The sequence below is a fragment of the Haliotis rubra genome, unplaced genomic scaffold, assembly GCF_003918875.1.
Source record: "Haliotis rubra isolate DU_JTF1 unplaced genomic scaffold, ASM391887v1 Scf158, whole genome shotgun sequence".
NCBI lineage: Eukaryota > Metazoa > Mollusca > Gastropoda > Lepetellida > Haliotidae > Haliotis > Haliotis rubra.
In genome coordinates, this window is record NW_025765536.1 from 1446990 (window position 1) to 1465474 (window position 18485).

General features: G+C 39.4%; 1 protein-coding gene across 1 annotated transcript in view; it reads left to right on the forward strand.

The window, feature by feature from the left end:
* The first annotated feature begins 7239 nt into the window (after positions 1-7239).
* LOC124271145 (neuroglian-like) overlaps positions 7240-18485 on the forward strand; it is a 70514-nt gene continuing 59268 nt past the window's right edge. Inside the window, exon 1 of the mRNA XM_046706211.1 lies at positions 7240-7341. The gene's annotated coding sequence lies outside the window, so the exon portion shown is untranslated. The remainder of the gene's footprint in view (positions 7342-18485) is intronic.

The window sequence follows — 18485 nt, forward strand, 5'->3', positions numbered from 1 at the left end:
AAATCAAGTTTATTTTCCAAACCTTCAACTCCAACGATGGTACCGCAGTCTTGTCGAAATGGAAAAATCTTCATTTTCAATTTTGTAATTTTACTTAACAGCTGTACAAAACACCTGACCAATTGTTTGAAGTGCAAAAGGTTCCATGAGTTGAATAATGTGCGCATTTGTAACAGTTTATATCAGGAATCGATTGTTGTGTCGGAGATGAGCTTCATGAGCGAAATATTCTCAAGAACGACGTAAAACCCAATTTCACCTCACCTCACCTTTTATTTGAGTGAGTTTAGTTTTACGCCGCACTCAGCAATATTCCAGCTATATGGCGGTGTAGTTGTAAAGAAGTTTAGAATAGGGATGGAAATAATGTTAGGAGGATGAGGATAACGTTCAAAGTTTGAGCCTTATAATGTAGATGATGTCATCCCTCAGGGCCTGAGACGATGCTGCTTCTCTAGTTGGAATCTTTTAGTACTGTTTCAGCAAGGGAATCGAAACATTTACACAAAAAAGGTAATACAATATGTGGGTGAGGACAACTTGATTCAAATTTCATTTCACAAAGAGTGACCATGGGTACATATTCGCATCAGTGTCACTGTCTAGTACATTATAATTATAAAACATATGTAATAATTCCACTTTACTTAATAATTATGCTCGTCACGATATGGCTGAAATATTGCCGATATGACGTTAAATATTAACTCACTCACTCACTTATATTTATGCTTGCCTCTCTGTAGTGCAATAGATGGCCATTTTCTCCAAATTTGTCACATAACTAATCCTATCTTTCAAAGAGAAGCTATTCACCCTATTTTCGTTTTTAAAAACTTATATCATACATATTCGTGCAAGTATTGTTTTGCCTGAAGAAACGGGTCGCTGACGGTCACCAAGTGATTTAGGTGACGTCGCTGCAACAGCTAGACAGTATTGATATTTCGACGCTGACCAGGAAATCACAAAATATTAAGTGTACATTGAAAATAACCTTCTCTCAACTCATCGAGTCTCGGAACTGACAGGATTATTCACTCGCGACAGATTATCCGTCTTTCCACGTCTCCTGTTGGTTATTCTAAGACTTCATCAACGTGTGAAGGTTGGGATTCGTCTTAATCCCTAAGCTGCCACAAGAACAGTTACACTGTGAAGCTATCGAATATTTTACTGTTATTTTATACATACGTACCAACCTGGCAATATCAACCAAATGACTGTGAATTATTATTAATTAAGTGATGTGCCATCGTGAAAAGCTACAAACTCACTAGATCCAGACGGCAGACGTGTTGGTGGTCTGAGTGACTTGCCTCATGAAGAACAGCAAGTTACATACCTAGAAGTGTTCATCTGGTGACCTGCTCTTTGTTTTAACATCACTCTTCCAGCTTTGCCATCAGTCCTCTTTCACAATCAGCTCAGTAGAAAACAATGTTTCGTCTCCGGAATGAGCAGACGACACTTGAGGATGAATTTCCCCGAATCAACCAGGCTGGTATGAAGATTGCGGATGTCTGAGACGGTGTGAGACTGGCTCACCTGAGATAACAACGCCGTCGTGCACAGCGTATCCCCGCTACAAATGTCAGGGTTCCTTGTCCTTGTCCCAACCATATCGACGGACAATGTGCTTCTGGAAACTGACAACTGGGCAAACACAGCACTACTCTGATGTTCGAGAAGGCACTCCAGCTACCAACTGTGGCGGTCATTTGTCTCGCAGTAAACACAAATCATCAGTTGCTTATCGGCAAATATTTCGGATTCTATTCAGACATCAGTAACAGACCGTGCAAGGTGTTTATATAGTGCATATTCCTTAATGTAGTACGTGAATGAGGGTATAACATCTGAACGAATGTCAGTGGACTGTGAGTGTGAGTGTGCGTGAGTGTGAGTGAGTCAATGTTCAGACAGCATGATGAAGTCTTATCATGGCGGACTGTGAATGAATTATTTTGACCCAGACACATGACTGGCTGAGAGCATGGAAGCACCAACGTCGTCTCGGTATTAATCAGCTAGGCACCTTGTGACAACTCCAACCTCGTTGACGTCGTCTACTTGCGACAGGCATAAGGTATGCCTACTAGTGTGCACGCCTTGTCGCCAAGTGTACAGAAATCCAGACGGACTGACACAGGTTGCTCTGTATGGACATTGCTTCAACTAAAGTAAGGCCAGAAATGTTTGGAAAATGCCTTTTGGCTTCCATATCAATATGATGAATTTGACACAAGATAAAAGCACATATATGATACATGTACGACTCTACCCAGTTGAATATGAAAGCTCAGATGAAAAAATGCTCGAGGGGTGACTTCACAGGAGGAAATTTTGACGTTTTAACAACATTCGTAAATATTCTAAGTACAAACTGTAGTTTTGAAATACAGACTATAATTATTCATATAGCCTCAACTAATTAAATTACATAAATGATTGTAAAACGTTTTGGGTTTTTCAACATCTATATGTGAAAAAGATGGAACCCTTGTAATAGTTATATTCAAAATAATTACGTAAAAAAGTCTTAATTCAAATCGCACAGATAATCTTGTTCACCCATAAAAGTTTCATTGAACCGGCACCATGCGACTTGATATCTCTGCAGAACAATTAATTTCAAATTTATACCAGTATTTCATACTGGAAAAACAAAGGGGGAAACCTCTCGTCAGCTATGACAGGGTTTACTGTAGAATGTGTAAAGCCCTTAATTTGACATATAGTCAGGTTTACAAAGTTGTAAACAAATCAGTTACCTCAGGGGTCGTGTCAAAATCAAAACCAGGTAGGAAACACAAACTGGATAGCTTTGATAAGGGTGTCATACGCCGTGCAGTTTATTAACTGTACGAACGCAAAATCCCACGGACGTGTGCTAAAATACAAGAGATCAAAGATACAATAAATGTCTCGAAAACAACACTTATTGTACCGCTGGTAGAAATAGGGTTCAGGTACACCAAAAGGGCAGATGGCAGAGTTGTGTTTAGAGAAAAGTACTCAATCCTGTCCATGCGATCAGCTTATCTCAGAACAGTTGAAGGATACCGTAATTTGGGGTTTCAAATTATATACCTTGATGAAACCTGGTGTAATAAATAAAACTCCGGCAGCACAAAAAGCCAATCCAGTTCATCACTGACGAACTAGCAGCAAAACAAGGCCACATAGTTCTGCGTACACCAGTAAGGCACTGTGAGCTCAATCCCATCCAACTGATCTGGGGTAACTGTGAGAATTTTATTGCTCGCAACAATACCACATTCAAGCTTTCAGACGTTAAAGAGCTTGTGTATGCTTCTTTTGCGATAATTACCCCAGAAGTGTGGCAAAAGGCTGAAGACCGTGATCTCAAAATCGAGGACGAATACCGTCTACGGGACGGCGTTAACATCAGCAGAGTTGCATCTGTTGTAATTCCGCTAGAGTCCTCAACAAGCAGTGATACTGACACTTGATATTTTGAGACGGTCCCTGACATGTACTGCCCGTGCGTTACAAAACACTGTCACCCTGTCTGTCTGCCTGCCAGGTGGGTCACAGTATAGTTTGTTTCTTAGAAGTGTTTCTACCATGGAATCATTTCTAAGTTTTTCGATATTTTACGAGTAATCATTATGATTAGGGAATGGTACATCGTGATTACTCATATGCCATATTAGGTCGAGGTGGTATGAATGATTATATATGAGATTTGAATCTGAAATATCAACCATTATCAAATAATTGCCAACAATCATTTTCCAAGCATTTCTGGCATTGGTTTAGTGGGTATTTTACAGTTACATACTGTCATGACATACTCTGTCGGAGAAATTCATCACAGTTCAACCATATTAACCTGTACATTCCATTTATCAGCAAAAATGTATGTTCGTGAACCACTGATCATGAGATTCAAAATAGGGTGTAGATCTAGAGCCGATTGTTGCAAGAGGTGTGGGGAGTTTTTGTCAAGCAGACACATCGTTGTTTAGAAAGCTGAAAACGTTCAAATTACATGCATGAACATATAGAGAATGTCTTGTACACAAAAGTGGAAGTTAAAACTAGGATCTCTTGTCTTTCAGCGATGGGGCATCATAAAGAACTTAAAGCATTCAGATCTCGCGAGTCTCGATATGAAGACAAATCCCTTGGTATTAATGTATTATACCCTGCTGGGTCGTCCTTAGTATTGTTCCATTGTTATCTCGACATATAATCACCGTAACTGAAGCTGGGTGCCTTATCTGCATTGCGATATTTGTTTTCATTCAATCAGTTCTGGAGTTCGATGACAGGCGCATTCACGTGTCTGACCCTATATGCCTGAACGCCTTCAGGTGGAAAACGATCCCAGACAGAGTTATCAGACCCTGGAGTCTGCTTGGGCTGTAGTCTCACTTTCATGTGGAAATTTCATTAAGTAGAACATTACGAAGTGGACAGTAAAATAACACTTTCTGATGCTGTAATGTATTATATGTCGATTGGGAACGCCAACGAACCGTGCATTAATTCAAAGCATTGTGCATTTCTATTATTATATCTTAATAGAAGCAACAATGCTATGAACATTCAATACATTTTAGTACAGAGGACAGACTTTTTAAACTTATATCTTATAATGTGTGAACGTTATCAAACCCGTATTGTGTAGAGTATTTGTCTCCCTGACACGGCTGATATGTTTATCTATCCTCTTCAAAAAAAGGGGCGGTGGGGTAGACTAATCGTTAAAGTGTTCGCTCGTCACGCGACCCGGGTTAGAGTCCCCCACATTGATGCACTCTCAAAACATCCATTATTATCACATCAACATTGATTGACTCCGATATATCTCCCATTTTCTTTCAATTGTAAATTAAGGAAGAAGTTCCTCTACTTTTTAAGTGTATATAATTGAACTATAATAGAAATGCTGTGAAGATTGACAAGGTAACGTTTTAACAACTCGTGTCAAGTAACAACTACTTCTCTTCCTTTCAAGTACTAAACGTTTGCTCGTGTGGCGTATGTTTCACGGCTATATCACGGTGTAGCGTCAAGTTATATCACGGTGTAGTGTCATGTTATATCACGGTGTAGTGTTAAAGTTATAGCATGGTGTAGTGTCAAAGTTATATCACGGTGTAGTGCCAAAGTTACTTATATCACGGTGCTGTGTCATGTTATATCACGGTGTAGTGTCAAGTCATATCACGGTGTAGTATCAAAGTTATAGCATGGTGTAGTGTCAAGTTATACCACGGTGAAGTGTCATGTTATATCACGGTGTAGTGTCAAAGTTATATCATGATGTAGTGTCAGGTTATATCACGGTGCAGTGTCACGTTATATCACGGTGTTGTGTCAAAGTTATATCACGGTGCTGTGTCATGTTCTATCACGATGTTGTGTCATGTTATATCACAGTGTAGTGTCAAAGTTATATCACGGTGTAGTGTCAAAGTTATATCACGGTGTAGTGTCAAGTGGTGTAGTGTCAAAGTCATATCACGGTGTGGTGTCATTTTATATCACGGTGTAGTGTCAAGTCATATATAGTGCAGTCATAAGTTATATCACGGTGTAGTGTCAACTTATATCACGGTGTAGTGTCAAGTCATATCACGGCGTAGTGTCAAGTTATATCACGGTGTAGTGTCAAAGTTATATTACGGTGTAGTGTCAAAGTTACTTATATCACGGTGCTGTGTCATGTTATATCACGATGAAGTGTCACGTTACATCACGATATAGTGTCAAAGTTATATCACGGTGTAGTGTCAAATGTATATCACGGTGATGTGTCAAGTTATATCACGATGTAGTGTCATGTTATATCACGGTGTAGTGTCAAAGTTATATCACGGTGTAGTGTCAGGTTATATATCACGATGTGGTGTCAAGTTATATCACGGCAGAGACCATATAATATTATATGGTCTCTGATCACGGTGTAGTGTCAAGTTATATCACCGTGTAGTGTCAGGTTATATATCACGATGTGGTGTCAAGTTATATCACGGCAGAGACCATATAATATTATATGGTCTCTGATCACGGTGTAGTGTCAAGTTATATCACGGTGTAGTGTCAGGTTATATATCACGATGTGGTGTCAAGTTATATCACGGCAGAGACCATATAATATTATATGGTCTCTGATCACGGTGTAGTGTCAAGTTATATCACGGTGTAGTGTCAAAGTTTTATCACGGTGGGATTTCAAAACTGTATCACGATGGGGTTTCACAGCTATCCCACTATGGGATGTCAGAGTTACATCAGGGTGGAGTGTGAAAGTTATATCACGGTGGGCTTTCGCGGTTTATTTTTATAACCGTGTGGTTACACAGCAATAAAACGGATATGTTTCATAACTATGTCACGGTGGAGTGTCAAAGTTATATCACGGTGGTGTTTCACAGCTATATCACTTTGGAGTGTCAAAGTCAATTTGTTCATGACAATTAGCACAACACAAACTACAATTTTCGAAAGTATTATTTAGTAAGTTAACAGAGTGAGTGAGTTTAGTTTTACGCCGCTTTAGCAATATTCCAGCAATATCACGGCGGGGGACACCAGAAATGGACTTCAAACATTGTACCCATGTGGGGAATCGAACCCGGGTCATCAGCGTGACGAGCAAACACGTCAGCCCCTAGGCTACACCACCGCCCCTCAGTTAACAGACAAATTACAGGTATTTTGAACATAATTATTTATTACAGGTATACTGAAATGTACTTGTAATATTTCAAAATGGGGTTTCCACCATGTCTGCACATATATCTGTGTATAAATCTCCTAAATTCTATATATTTTCCCTATACTACATTACTTAAATTGCAATAAACATTGCTCCCGTCTTACATCAAAACAGGATCATATATGAAGCACATCAAACGGTTCCATAATACCATGTTCAATAAACGCCAGGGTGAAATTCGATCAGAAGAACAATTACACAACTTGCGTTTGAGACGTCCCCTGTAAGAAAGGTTATTTGTAATATATAATGCGTATAAACTCTGTATTAAGACTTAAAAAATAATTTGTCAACAAAATGTACTATCTGCCAAAAACGTCACGCTGAAAGGCATATGTGGGTCTGACTCACAGATGTATTTAGATTTACGTGTTTGATATCATTCGTTTCTTTGCTGACATCCATTTAGCATGTTGCAGGTGCGCTACGAACCGGGTGGAAGAAACGAGCTGTTTCATTGGCTGTTGCCGTCACGTGTAGTCTCTCACGCTCGAGCGGTTAGTGCGAAGCTTCACATTGACACTGCTGCAAGCGTGTGGATTATTGGCGTTATTGTTTTGGAATTACAGTTATTCCTGATCACAGTAAGTACTGAAAGGCCTTGTGCGTTGTTTGGCTGCATGGGAGATGTTTGTTAGCCTCAGTAAACAAGCAGATTTGACACAGACAACCCGACAAATGATCTCAAAATATCGATCATGAAGCACACGCTGAATGACAGATACTCATCACACTGCCTACTGTTACATAGTATACAACAGCTATAAAACCGTTTGTCGATAGGTCGACAGGCTTCAGAAGTCGCCCTTTCATGTATTACACAAGCAGCAGACGACTCATTCTGACAGTCTTATCTCTCAAAATCTGATAAAATAGAGCTGATTGGGCCATGTTTGCTGCACTGTCTTTAGAATGAAGTCTGACAATGTGCATCTAGCTACGCCATAGTAATGTGTATTATTAAGTCGAAACGATACAGACGATATGTGGATAAATTGAGTGCATTGTGTACAATTCTCTCATATCATTATATATATATACGTCACTATATGGGTCTGTCTGCTCAATGCTCACTGTGTAGCAGGTGGACCGGTTAAGCCAGGTATGTATAATGAAGCTACGAGGTTCACAGTGTAGCCTAGATTTACCACAGTGTTTACAGTTTACACCTGTCAATACTACTGCTGTCACTGAGCAAGCAGATCAAGTTCTTAGCAGTGGGACACCAGCTCATCACACCACTTTTTGTGGAGAGCTTTTCTCGTTATCGCTCTTGTAATTTACTGGTAATTAAACTATGGCATTACCTGTGCAGGCAGCTCAGCTCGTTAACAGTAGCCGGTTTTCCTATTACCTAGGCTAGATAACACTAGTATTCAGCACACTACACCTTCCTCAGGTGTTAGTTTTTGGGAGGGTGGGGGGATATATGAAGGTTCAGGTGTGCCTTACCTTTCTGAGAAACATGGCACCACAAGCTCTTGCTTGTCCGGTTGCATCAGAACATTGAATCAATTGATCTTTTTAAGATAATTCTTTAAGCTTAGTTTTGGTTGATGAGTCATTATTGTAATGATAATATAGTTGGTGAGTTTTATGACTTTCCTGTCACTGACACTCTGCTACTTGCAGTATAACTAATAAACACTTGCCTTTTACTTTGAGCATGTTACTGTGCTGTTGGCCTGTGGCAAGTGAGCATTTAGCTACAGTGGCTGAGGCATCAGGGCACAGAAGTAGCTACTATTATTATAAGTAACAATAGCAGACTCATGGTTTTTAAGTGTGAGCAATGGCAGGTTGACTACCAGCCAACTTTTTTGTTTTTTATTTAAAAAAAAACAATCCTTTTTTTTCTAAAATATGAATATTTTTGGCTCTGGCAACATAGCATTCTTCCCCACCTAATAATATCATTTAAAACCTTTGTTACTGATGATACGTAAGGATAAGCAGACTCTGGTGTTTGACATGGACACTTACTAAGCATAAGAATCGTTGGGCTTTATGCATATGAAGCAGTGAAACAAAACTTGTGAAGCAAATATCATATGAAAGTCTTTGATATTGCACCGTTCATGACTATTTAAACTTAAAACGTCTGACTCACACCAAGAAGGTTTAGTAGTGTGTGTGGCCTTGTATTGTGTACACGTTCTTGTGATTTCTTGCAAATCAGTGTCAGTAAAATGAGATGTTTTACTCCAATTTTCATTTAATATCTCTATCAAGTTCTTACAATCCCATCATAAGAGGTCATAATGAATAAATGAATTCAGTTATGAAACAGAAATGGCAGAGTCAAAAACATTTCCTTGATCCTACAGATGTTAAAACAGGAACTCTTGTCAGACAATGGCAGTTTCTCAGCATGCATCATATAAAGAGCCACTTAAATATTGAAATGTCTGTAATAGCCATGTCAAAGTGGCTGCAAGTATGGATGAATAATTCATGAAATACTCAGCAGTCTTGAATTTTACTGACTTCTTGTAGTAAATCACATACAGTTCACTTGACAATGTTCTGTCTGTGATATATACTGTTTGTGGCAATATCTAGGATGAGGACTGTGAAGTATTCCTGCCGTCTTTCATAATGTCATTTACAGTATTAACTTTTATAAGTGGATCATGTATCTTCAAAGATATATTCAAAATAGGAAGATGCACTGAGTTTGAACCTTGTGATCTGGCTTCTGTATCTCTGTATATGTTGAACAATTATACCTGGCACAGTCTGTTTCAGCTGGGTTCTGTTGTACTTGATGACAGTTCAACATGTGGTACTAGCTTCTGACCCAGATCTAGTAAACTTGAGTTATTTGAACTGAATAAATGTTTATCAGTTTTTTTACAAGTGTTGATTTGTATAAATACTTGTCCACATTTTGTTACAAAATACCCTGACATTTTATGCATCAATACTTGAAACACTATCTCTGTACTATTTGAAGATGCATTGTTCATATCTCAAATTGTCATCTTTTGAAATGGCCCCTGTAAACATCTTGTAACAAATTGTCTCCCTAGATGTTTATAGACCAGTCCATTCACAAATACCACTCTCAAGTCTGAGGTGAAAAAATTTAGAATTTTACATGAAGGTTGAATTGATAACATTAGACAACCAAATATTGGGGTTTCCCTGCTCCGTTTTTGATAATTTCATATTCTTCCATTTTTTTAAATATCGCCTTGAACAGCATGAATATATCACATTTTGAAAAATACAATAAACAGGAATTTCCCAAACCTTGTGATAGGCAGTCACTAGTATTTCAAATTATTGTATACTGGTACATTGGTAATACCAAATTTGTGTTACCTTTCTGTGAAAATATACTTGAACTTGGCTGATCTAAAACAGCAACGAGTATGGGTTGCAGATGCCCAATTCCAACAGTGATGGGTCAATTTTGTCACTGTTTGTTGGTCTGAGATATAGAAATAAACTTGTCACCACACATAATACCTGTGCACGTGTATCTTTGTGCGAGCGCCTCTGTGTTTTACCACTGATACTATGTGTGCATGTGTGTCTGTGTGTGTGTCATGCTTTTTATTTCGGCTCTATAATTCTATGTAATATATTTTAATTATTTTCTCTATCTCACATATTTTAATGATTTTTAAGTCTCTTGGTGGAGGGCGGTGGGATAGCCCAGTGGTTAAAGCATTCGCTCGTCACGCCGAAGACCCGGGTTCGATTCCCCAATGGTGTACAATGTGTGAAGCCCATTTCTGGTGTTCCCTGCTGTGATATTGCTAAAAGCGGCGTAAAACCATACTCACTCACTCACTTTTGGCGGCTTGTGCATGCATAGCTCTATAAATTTATATATACATTATCTGCATGTACAAGATGAGACTAAAATAAACAAACAACTATTACTGCTATACTTGGTCCTCACCTCTACTCTCTCCCCCTCCCTAATGTCCCACCCAACACATACCTGGAATCTTGATCACTGAGAACTGATCCCTACATACTTGTCAATTTTCTAGCTGAATTGGTCCGTGACATGTGGATGTCCACCACAAACCGTGATTTATTGAGGCAGGTAACACAAGATGCCAGTGACCACAGGGTGTTGGTGGTGTGTAAATATGGTCTTTTGTCCTGTCAGAGTGTGTATTTCAAGCAGGGACCACCAATGATTTAAAATGCGTGATTCCTGAACATTGCAAGTGTTGGATTACTGTTTGTATTACAGTTTACTTATTGCATCAAATCTCCCGTAATACTCTGGGCCTGAATGAACTACTTACGACATCATAATGTTATTGATGGTTGATTTGATGTGTTGAAAGTGCTGTTTGACCAGGAATCAATATAGTTGCATGTGGAGAGTAATACACACGGCTCTCAAGGCTCAGTCTGTGGAGCTTGCTTGCTGCACAATGTATCTATGACTATGGAGGACTCCACTTGGGTCCAGCTGGCAGCTCCCTCACAACCATTTACCTAACAGGCGATGACCATGGACAGGTACTGTGTCCATCAGCTGGATATCTTTCAATAATAAATGGCATGGGCAAATCATCTGCACTATTGTTAACCCATAAAGTGATACCTTATTGGCTAAACAAACATTGAATCAATCATTGACATTTTCTTTGGCAAGTGTTTGCTCAAGGCAGTTAAAGTTTAGCCTTCGGTTTTTCTCCTATTTACAAGCTCTTAATAAGAATGAACAGTCTGAATTTTTGCATATATATAGTCAGATTAATTAAATCTGCAAGTTGAATTTGTTACTACAGTTGGGTGAAGATTAGCCTTGCTCCAAGGCTGTACTGAGTGCTGAGCCCATGGATGAATAGTAATGATATTCTTCTAAGAGGCAAGTCTAGATAAGCGGACAGTACATCTGAGAACCCCAGTCAGTTATTTATTATTTTTTAAAGAAATTATCATTGAAACTCTTAATTTTTACCTTAGAGACTTGTGCAAGTCTAGGTGAAGATGTAAAATGGAAACTGCAATTTGAGTTTTTTAGCATAAAAAGGCTAAACAAATACTCCCATCTTTATAGAGCCATTTGAATCTGTGAAAGGGCACTGTCAGGTGGAAGTGAGCTGTCCATTGATCCAGCTTCAATTGTAGGATAATGTGGCCACCATTTTGGACATTCCAGCATTGCACCTTGCCTGAGGGTACTGGGCAGTTGTAAGTCTCACTGCTCATTAACTGGAGCTGATGTTCTTCTTGTGCTGTGGAATAGTGCACGTTCCACTCATTAGTAACACGTTTACTCTCTATCATTATGAGCTTCCAGGCAATTTCAGTGTTTATCCTTGGACTGGCTTTCTGAGCATCACATTGCTGTAGGAAATCACTACTGGCATTGTTTGGAGATGCAGTTTCCACGGTAACAAGGTGGTAGCGTTGTGGAGTGAGTCACTGGATTTACTATTGTCAGCATGCAAGAAATGCTGTGAAATATTCATACAAGTGTGGTTGCATGGTGTGTATGCCAGAGTTTGATCATCGAACTGTCTGCTGACATTACTATTCCTCTAAGGTATATAAGCCCAGGTAAACATGTGCAACGAGATGCTACCACAGAGGAATGCATTGCTGTCATTGTGGCGAGGTGTTAGTAGATAACATATCCTATGTTGAAGGCTTAGCTTATCTGTAGTAGATACTGGTTCTGGGTGAACACAAGTACAGAGACCACCTCGGCATTCTGTGTGTGTTTACATGAAGCATAAATATCACATAACTCTGAAACTCTACTTTTATTTTGACAGCATTTCGTAGTGCTTGATATTTTATGTTCAGGATAATTCACTTGTGTTTTGTGTAACACATGGAGTTACCATGTTGAAGAGATGTTATCCTTGGGTTGCACAATGTGTTTTGGTGTCAGCAGTCACTGATGGATGTAAGACTTACCTATGTGTGCTTGATGAAAATAGTATCCAGAAATAGTTCGAAGGGTAGCAGCATTTGGTAGAAACCTGTGATGAAATAGTCAGTGAATTCAGAAGATAAGGAATAAGAGATCATACAACAGTATATTGTAGTGCAAAATCTTCAGCAATATGTTGTGATACGGTTGTAAATGTAGCAATATTCTGGGGCAAATATAAATAAGTATATTTTATAATATTTATGTGTATCTGAGGTTATCACAGGGTATAAATCTGATTAACCCATGAAAAATGTATTGGCAATATTCGCCAGTTCATGGAGGTATTTTGACAGGTCGCCACTGGCCATAAAGCAGTCAGTGTATTAATAATCAGATGTCAGTTAGGAACTTGTGGAGTATTGGGTATAAATTATGGCCAGTTGGTGTAGCTGTTGAGGTGTAGTACAGGTTTGTCTCACATGCTTTTGGCCCCACACAGCAGATACAAACACTTAAGTTCCAGTCCAAAGGGTTTTGTTTATATTGTTTGTTTTCATTCAAGAGTAGATGTGTATTGATTCTGATTGACATTCTCGGTAAACGCCTGCTTCCAGCTGTAATGATGATTATGGTATTGTAGGAAACAATGGCATTGTGACCATGACACAGTATGCTCACAAAGTACAAAGACAATAATTAATTCATTTAGGTTACTTGTTTATTTATGCCAGAGGCCGTCAGTAACCAAAATGCATGAGCAAATTTCCAATATCAGTCCCCAGTATCTGTATTGTATGAGACTAGAAATGAATAGAAATGGACAGGGGTATCCCTTCTGTGATTCACTTCTAATTGTGTCGTTACAATTGTGAATAATTGATAACAAACTGTAGTGGGAGACAATATTGACCATGCAAAGAAAATGCTCGGAGTTCGGTGCAGGACAAAACCCAGGTTATCTTGTGTCATTGTTAACCATAATGGACTTCTTAGTTGGGCTTAGCATCTTGTAGACACAATACTAGCGACCATATTGGATTCACCAGCTCTTGGCAAGACAGATTGTGGTCCGGCATATTCTTGTAGAAATAGTGTTCCCATGCTACGGGTGATTTGGGAAGCACTAAGGGTGTATTGATCTGGAGGCAAGTTAGTCTGGGTCGCGTCTTTCTTAGTCATAATAGTCACTTCCCTGATCAATACGTGTACTGTAATGGATGCTGTGATCCCATCTTATTGTTGGGGGATTAGTCATGAACCATCGGTAGGGTCTACACAGGGCTCCGTGGGTAGTAGTTCCCCACTACTACAGCCTGATCATACACGTACTAACAGTAATGAAAATAATAGTATTGTGTGACTCATCGTGTATTACATGGAGTCTGGTTGGGATAGTCATCAACTCATAGGCTGCATCACTTGTTTGCTGGAACCACGTTCATGACTCCTTGTATCTCTTTGAGAACCCATGTCAACTTCAAATTAATTGTGAATAATTGTGAAATTAATTATGAATGCCAATTTAGGTTTGTTAATATTAGAAATCTTTGGGGTTTTGTTAATATTAGAAATCTTTGGGGTTTTGTTAATATTAGAAATCTTTGGGGTTTTGTTAATATTTGAAATCTTATAATAAAGTAAGCTTCTGAAGCTTGTCACCAGTGTATTAAAAACAACGTTTAGTTAAGATAAGCAAATGTATAATTTACCTGTGCTGTGAGCTTGATTTATGGCTATGGTTTATGTTTTCACAGACATGCATTTCATGATTGATTTCTAAATGCTGGTGTGAGAAAGTTGAAGGTATCTAGTGCACCTCCTTGTGTGGTAGTGATCTATAATTGACGCAATCTGCCATCAGTGTCTGTCAGAACAGATTAATGTTTAACTGGCCTGAACCAAAGCAATAAACTGTACATGTCAGATATGTGTGCAGAGCTCTTCTCTTTGATCTCGCTCAAGGTGAGATTATTCAATTTGTTTCCATGACATTTGACCTGGATGGTTCCTACTTTCCATACACACACAGGCAAACAGTGTAGGTGAACACACACAGGCAAACAGTGTAGGTGAACACACAGTCAAACAGTGTAGGTGAACACACAGTCAAACAGTGTAGGTGAACACACACAGGCAAACAGTGTAGGTGAACACACACAGGCAAACAGTGTAGGTGAACACACAGTCAAACAGTGTAGGTAAACACACACAGGCAAACAGTGTAGGTGAACACACAGGCAAACAGTGTAGGTGAACACACAGTCAAACAGTGTAGGTGAACACACACAGGCAAACAGTGTGGGTGAACACAGGCAAACAGTGTAGGTGAACACACAGTCAAACAGTGTGGGTGAACACACAGGCAAACAGTATAGGTGAACATACACAGCCAGGCCTGTGTAGGTGAACACACAGAGCCAGGCCTGTGTAGGTGAACACAGACAGCCAGGCCTGTGTAGGTGAACACAGACAGCCAGGCCTGTGTAGGTGAACACACAGCCAGGTTTGTGTAGGTGAACACAGACAGCCAGGCCTGTGTAGGTGAACACACACTGCCAGGCCTGTGTAGGTGAACACACACAGCCAGGCCTGTGTAGGTGAACACACACAGCCAGGCCTGTGTAGGTGAACACAGCTGTGTATGTTTATATAAGGGACTTACAGGATCACTTTGTACAACCGCACCATGATCTCATCTGGTCCTGACCATCACTGATGACTGTTCGAAGGGCAGACCGCTGACCAGCCTATGAATGTTTTATGACCATACTCATCATGCTTCTATCTAACTACGACCCACTAGATGCATTGATGATAGAAATACAGATTTATATACCAGTTTTTACCAGGTGTCTATAATCACTGATAAGGCCACATTTTCATATCATAAAAAAACACCCAGTTAACAAAGTTAATATGGTTAAAGTTTTGATTGTGAAAAGAATTGCTAAATCCTGTTAACATATCAACCTTCCATATCATTCATTGATAATACAGTTGTCCCAGTTGTTCCCAGGTGCTGGATCTAGGTGACGTGTAGAAGTGTATGGGTGACTGTTATACGTTCAGGATGCCATATCTAGCTTTCAGCTTCTTCCAAGATGGACACAAGTGTATTTTGATGGCAGCAGCATGTAGCATATTCAACGGTATGGGCCCAGCATGGCTGTTATTACATGTATTGTGTCCACCACAAAAGCTGATAATATCAGACTTGGTTAGAATTTAATAGCTTCATTGTCCAAAGGATGGGATAATTGAAATGAAAATAGGTTTCCCCTGCCCGAGGCAGGATGTATGACCCAGGGTGATGTTAGAATAGGATGGAAAGTTGATGAAATGTCAGACAGTGGTGGCCGGATCTGTGGCTGGTGAGAGAAGGTGGGTGGAGACACAGGGGAGCAAGTCAACACTCAATAGGAAATACCTGTAGCAGTGTAATTCCAGGTACAACTTGGTGACACTCAGGTGTATTGGTACAGTTGAATATTTGTACAGGGTTTTACTGGATACTAAATATTGCATTCTACATAAATACTGAAGCAATTGAAGCATGCACATAACATTTATATGACATTTATATTTTGAAAAGAAACATAATCAATCATGTTAATAATTCTAATGTTTATTGCTTGAAGCTCCTATGACTCAAGGTGTATCATCAATTTGCAGCTTACACGGTGTATTCAGGTACATTACTGAGCTGAGAGTCATAATGGAAGGGAGTTTCTGTTTCCCTGTTGGTCTGTGTCACCTTGTGTATCATGATACATAGAGAACACTACGCGAGGTCTCATTACATACGAATTGTACGAAACAAGTGTCCTTCCTATGGTATCGAAAGCGATGTCAGAAACCATGGGAAGGTCACGAGTTTCGTATAATTCGTTACGTAATGAGACCGAGTGTGGTATGTATTACCACGTCTTACATGCATTAAATTGACATTATAGCATATTTTTGTGTTTCCTAAAGAAGTTGCGGAAGAATGTTGTTCTGTACACTTATTGCATAACGTCACACTCTATTGACGTCACTACGCCATTCTCGTCTGCCCCCTTGGTAACTGACGTCACGATGCATGTCAGTTGTCATCGCCTCGTACAGCCTCCTACATTAAACTACTCCGTAGCACCCCGTTTCTTGGTTTGCAGCTGCTTCGCTCGGCTAACATCACTGGTGGAAACTTTGTGTTTATGTTTTTCGACGGATATAATGTCTCAGTTAGACTCACAATTAAACAGCGATTTGGCAATGTACGTAATATTTACATTCCCACAATGCATATAAGTTGTAGAATGAATGAATTCACGTGTTTGTGATGAATGAACATGTTGTTACGTCACGTGACCTAATTGAGAGGTCATTGGTTATCCAATCAAATCGTTAGAATCTCAGGTCAAGTCATTACGACAGGTCAACGCGATATGACACTTGTGTTATATATGAGATTAGTATGCCACTACCCATACGTTGACCACGTGGGTAATAAAATAGTGTATCACTGCAGTGTATCAGACACAGTGGGATATGCTGCTGGGTGATGCTGTTCAGTGGAGTCGCTGAAGACCCGGGTTTAGTTCCCCACATGGGTACAATGTGAAGCCCATTTCTGGTGTCCCCCACCATGATATTTCTGGAATATTGCTAAAAGCGGCATAAAACCATACTCACTCCTCAATGGAGTAGATATCTATATGGGATACTCAAGTGTTTCAGCAAAACTGATCGCCAGCCAACTTACTCTAGATATTTTACAACTGTGTTTGGAAAGGAACACTTGGTGTCATTATTGACATCATTAAGTGGTCAGTGAGATTTCCCAGCAATACATGACAGAGGGTACATTTGTAGCTACAGTGTATAATTTATATGGTGGCACTTAGTGTTCAGATGCATTGCCGTTATGTGAATAACATGGACTCAAGTGGGTATGACTCCGTACTGGAGTCCAAGTTATATATGTCCTCAGACTAGGTTTAGTAGTGGGATTACCCAAGGCAGGTAACTATAACCTCAGGTACATGCCACTATAGGGCCTAAAAAAAATGTTTTGGTTCCAATTACCCGACCGACCCTTGAATTCTGGTGCCGACCCTTGATTTTTTAAGAGGTATGAATAAAATAAGCTTTCAGATACCATTGTTTTTTCTCGGCACCAATGGACATCGGTCATTCTGATAGGGAAAGTCGACATGATGGCCACAAGCTTGACTGAATAAACAATTATACATTGATAAATGTGTTATTAGTTCATACATTACTTCTAAAAAAAAGGTTTAAAAAACCCCATTCCTACCTACCTACCCTAAATTTTAAAGAGGTGTAAACGGAACCACAACATTTTTTTTGTTAGCCAAGGACAGTAACCTCTAACTCTGAAGTACAATGAACATGATGTTGTACAAGTGGTTTCGGGGGTTGTCTTGATAACCACTATGGCATCATGAGGACAACTGATACATAAAAGGTTATGAGACAGTCCCTAGAGAGATTGAGGGAGGGAGATTGGTTCAACAACTCTTTGACTAGTAGTTGTAGTGAATCTATGAGTGATATGGCTTACAATGAGAGGAATGCCTGAAGTAATGCAGGTCTCGGACATTTACCTCAAGTATGAGTATGGTGCTGACAAACTTAAAGATGTAATCACAACAAGATCAGGAATTTAACTCACGATCATAGGTTTCTAGTGTTCTCAAGGGATGCAACTCTGCACAGTTATATGCTATGCATTAGATAACAGGGCCACTTGTGAGCCCTGCGGCAATGTGATGGTATTGTAAATAACTGAATGATCAATATAGCATGCATATTTAAACTGCTATTCTCAGCTGAAAAGCAATTTGTTCTGATTTGATAGATGAT